The sequence below is a fragment of the Diaphorina citri genome, unplaced genomic scaffold (genome assembly GCF_000475195.1).
Source record: "Diaphorina citri unplaced genomic scaffold, Diaci psyllid genome assembly version 1.1 scaffold5805, whole genome shotgun sequence".
Classification (NCBI taxonomy): Eukaryota; Metazoa; Arthropoda; class Insecta; order Hemiptera; family Psyllidae; genus Diaphorina; species Diaphorina citri.
Genome location: NW_007383181.1, coordinates 2000 through 6134, shown reverse-complemented (window position 1 = coordinate 6134; position 4135 = coordinate 2000). Strand labels below are relative to the sequence as shown.

The window sequence follows — 4135 nt, the reverse complement described above, 5'->3', positions numbered from 1 at the left end:
AATAGTTGACATGATGATGTCCAAAACCAAACTAATAGGTAATTAAACATGAAATGTCCAAATCATTGTTCATCACACCTAGAACATTATGTTAAGGTGCCTACTTTGGGAAAAAAAAAAAAAATATTTTTAGTTGTTTTATAGCGTATATTCAGGCTGGTATTCTCTTCTATTCTATTCTTTATTATTTGTATTCTATTCTATTCTTTATATTCTATTCTATTCCAGATTCATGATGGTGCTGGTGTGTTTAATATTCAGTGTGCTGGCCACGATAGAATACTATTCGAAAATGGCTGAGCCCATGCTCTTCTGGATGGTAAGTTTTTTTTATATAATTTATTTATTAATAGATAAGTAATTAAGTAGGTTATCTATGTATTTATAAGAATGTAGGTACCTACCTACTAACATTTAAAAACTCCATGTGATAATTTTTTTTTTTTTTTTTAACAAGTTTCCATTTATATTTGATTGACAAAAAACTCACAACATACATTTTTCATATAAATGGTATACCCATCCGTATAAGCAGAGCTTGTGCCACGGATGGGAAATTCTAATAAAACAATGATAACATCTGCAGCTATCGGTCTGTATTTATATTTATTGTCGAAACTGTAACGAGTGTAATTTTTTTTTTGATGGTGAGGATCGAACCTGGGACCTTCTGCATGACAATTGAGCGCGTTATTAACCGTGCTCCTTTTAATATTCCCCCTTCTTCTCCTCTGTCTTGTCAATCTTCTCATTAAAACCCATTCTGCCTAAGGCATTTACTTTTTCCTTCTCTTCTTACTCCTCCTTCAACTTTTTCTTCATCTCCTCCCTCTCCTTCTTCTTGTTCTTCGTCTCCTCTTCCATCTTCTTCTTGTTCTTCTTCCTCTTTTCCTCTTCCTCCTTCTTCTTCTTCTTCTTCTTCTTCTTCTCACACCACTTTTTAATCACGATTTTTTTTTGCTCCCTGAGGGTGAAGGTAATGGCTAAATGACGCCATACCCATTTCTTCCCTTTCCCTTTGCCTTTATCTTCCTTTATACACCTTACCCTTTCTTTCCTCCTTTATCTTCCTTTATACACCTTACCCTTTCTTTCCTCCTTTATCTTCCTTTATACACCTTACCCTTTCTTTCCTCCTTTATCTTCCTTTATACACCTTACCCTTTCTTTCCTCCTTTATCTTCCTTTATACACCTTACCCTTTCTTTCCTCCTTTATCTTCCTTTATACACCTTACCCTTTCTTTCCTCCTTTATCTTCCTTTATACACCTTACCCTTTCTTTCCTCCTTTATCTTCCTTTATACACCTTACCCTTTCTTTCCTCCTTTATCTTCCTTTATACACCTTACCCTTTCTTTCCTCCTTTATCTTCCTTTATACACCTTACCCTTTCTTTCCTCCTTTATCTTCCTTTATACACCTTACCCTTTCTTTCCTCCTTTATCTTCCTTTATACACCTTACCCTTTCTTTCCTCCTTTATCTTCCTTTATACACCTTACCCTTTCTTTCCTCCTTTATCTTCCTTTATACACCTTACCCTTTCTTTCCTCCTTTATCTTCCTTTATACACCTTACCCTTTCTTTCCTCCTTTATCTTCCTTTATACACCTTACCCTTTCTTTCCTCCTTTATCTTCCTTTATACACCTTACCCTTTCTTTCCTCCTTTATCTTCCTTTATACACCTTACCCTTTCTTTCCTCCTTTATCTTCCTTTATACACCTTACCCTTTCTTTCCTCCTTTATCTTCCTTTATACACCTTACCCTTTCTTTCCTCCTTTATCTTCCTTTATACACCTTACCCTTTCTTTCCTCCTTTATCTTCCTTTATACACCTTACCCTTTCTTTCCTCCTTTATCTTCCTTTATACACCTTACCCTTTCTTTCCTCCTTTATCTTCCTTTATACACCTTACCCTTTCTTTCCTCCTTTATCTTCCTTTATACACCTTACCCTTTCTTTCCTCCTTTATCTTCCTTTATACACCTTACCCTTTCTTTCCTCCTTTATCTTCCTTTATACACCTTACCCTTTCTTTCCTCCTTTATCTTCCTTTATACACCTTACCCTTTCTTTCCTCCTTTATCTTCCTTTATACACCTTACCCTTTCTTTCCTCCTTTATCTTCCTTTATACACCTTACCCTTTCTTTCCTCCTTTATCTTCCTTTATACACCTTACCCTTTCTTTCTTCCTTTATACACCTTACCCTTTCTTTCCTCCTTTACCTTCAATTATCTATCCTCTTCCACCTTTCCCTTCCTCTCCGAACCTTTTTTTCCCTCTCTACCAAGGAATCTATTAAAAGCACAGACCGCCCTGAAGAGAGGTTTATAAAAGGTAACTTTCTCAAGCCGTAGCCATGGGCCTTTCCAAGAGGAACTGTAACTAGTCTCATCGTCCCGAAATCGAAGAGAAAAGGAATACAAGACAGTAGAAAGCCAGCTGTTCCGGGAATGAACATTAACCGTTCAGGATAAAATCCGCCCCGGGCGGGAATCGAACCTGCGGCCTAGCGCTTACAGGGAAGACGCGCTACCAATCAAGCTAACTAGGTTGGCTAGCAACGGGCTGTAATGTTGATTTCTATCTCTACTACCTTCTATTTCTACTACCTATCACTACCTGTTGTTTTACTTTCCTTTTTTACTTTATTGTCACTCTCTACTACCACCCATTAATTCACATTTACCTTTTTTTTTTTCTAGTTAAGCAAGGTCTTTTTACTGAATTGTTAGTTGTATGTATTATTCTTTAACCCCGCCCCGGGCGGGAATCGAACCCGCGGCCTAACGCTTACAAGGCAGACGCACTACCAACTAAGCTAACTAGGCTGGCACTAAAGGTTTTTTCTTCTTTTTTTACCCTTTCTATCAATGCTGCCTATAAAAAGAAAGTACAACTTTTTTACGAGGATATTATACTGTCCTGAGTAACAAATCAATATGTCAGCCGTTCCCAAACTTACACCATTAAATTTACCTACCTACTAAAGGTTTTTTTTTAAGAGGTTTGTAACTGCTAGACTGCTGGGGTAAAGGGACTTTTCAGTCCTATTCGGGCAGGATAAACAAGGTATATTCTATTCTATTCTATTTCTCCCATGTCTTTCTTCAGCTGGTCCCTAAACCCCCTTAAGATAAATTTCTTATTCCTGTCTGTTTCACAGGAAATCTGTCTGGTTGTTTTTGAAGTATGCAACGTGGCACGCACAATGTAAATAAATATTTTTAGTAAGGGAGGAGTAAAAATGGTAACCGGTAACTTTATCTAGAGGTAGGTAGGTACCTACCTACTAATTTTATTTCCATGAGGTGATTTTGATTTTAATGGTCTGTCTTTTATAGGTTTCATTATGTCTGCATCATACATCAATATTGAGGTGCCACTTTCCTTTCGACCCACTGAAACAAAAGAAAAAAAATACAGTAGTAGGGCGATCGGTAAGGCAAGATTAAGTAGACGAAGGGAACACGGTCGAATGGATTGGAACACATCAAAATAAATAATAATGCCTTCAGAGACACTCCATTTGTCAAAGGTCTAGTTTTTTATGTGCCTATAGTTTTTGACTTCTTGCAAATTAAGTATGTATGTAACTTACCCTTTGACTACCATAGTATGTATCTAACTTACCCTTTGACGACCAGTGCCGGAGCATAGGGTTCTCTGTAGGGTGTCCATAGCTACTATCGTCACCACACCCACCACCACCACTGCCACGGCTAGGTAGGTACCATACGTAGCTAGACTGAACATTGTGGTTGAATAGAAGAAAGCGGGTGGCTGACGTCAGAATATGCTGAAAATCCAAATTAAAAATCATATTTGGGTCGGATTTTTATTCAAGTTGAAATCGGTGTATTATCCAAGTTTGGGTCGGATTTTTATTCAAGTTGAAATCGGTGTATTATCCAAGTTTGGGTCGGATTTTTATTCAAGTTGAAATCGGTGTATTATCCAAGTTTGGGTCGGATTTTTATTCAAGTTGAAATCGGTGTATTATCCAAGTTTGGGTCGGATTTTTATTCAAGTTGAAATCGGTGTATTATCCAAGTTTGGGTCGGATTTTTATTCAAGTTGAAATCGGTGTATTATCCAAGTTTGGGTCGGATTTTTATTCAAGTTG

General features: G+C 37.3%; 1 long non-coding RNA gene across 1 annotated transcript; it reads right to left on the bottom strand.

Moving 5' to 3' along the window:
- Positions 1-3328: 3328 nt before the first annotated feature.
- LOC113472498 lies at positions 3329-3804 on the bottom strand. The gene is made up of 2 exons (XR_003394773.1): positions 3643-3804; positions 3329-3410 (listed from the first exon to the last, which is right to left on the bottom strand). It is a non-coding gene; the product is annotated as an uncharacterized LOC113472498 (long non-coding RNA).
- Positions 3805-4135: the final 331 nt, after the last annotated feature.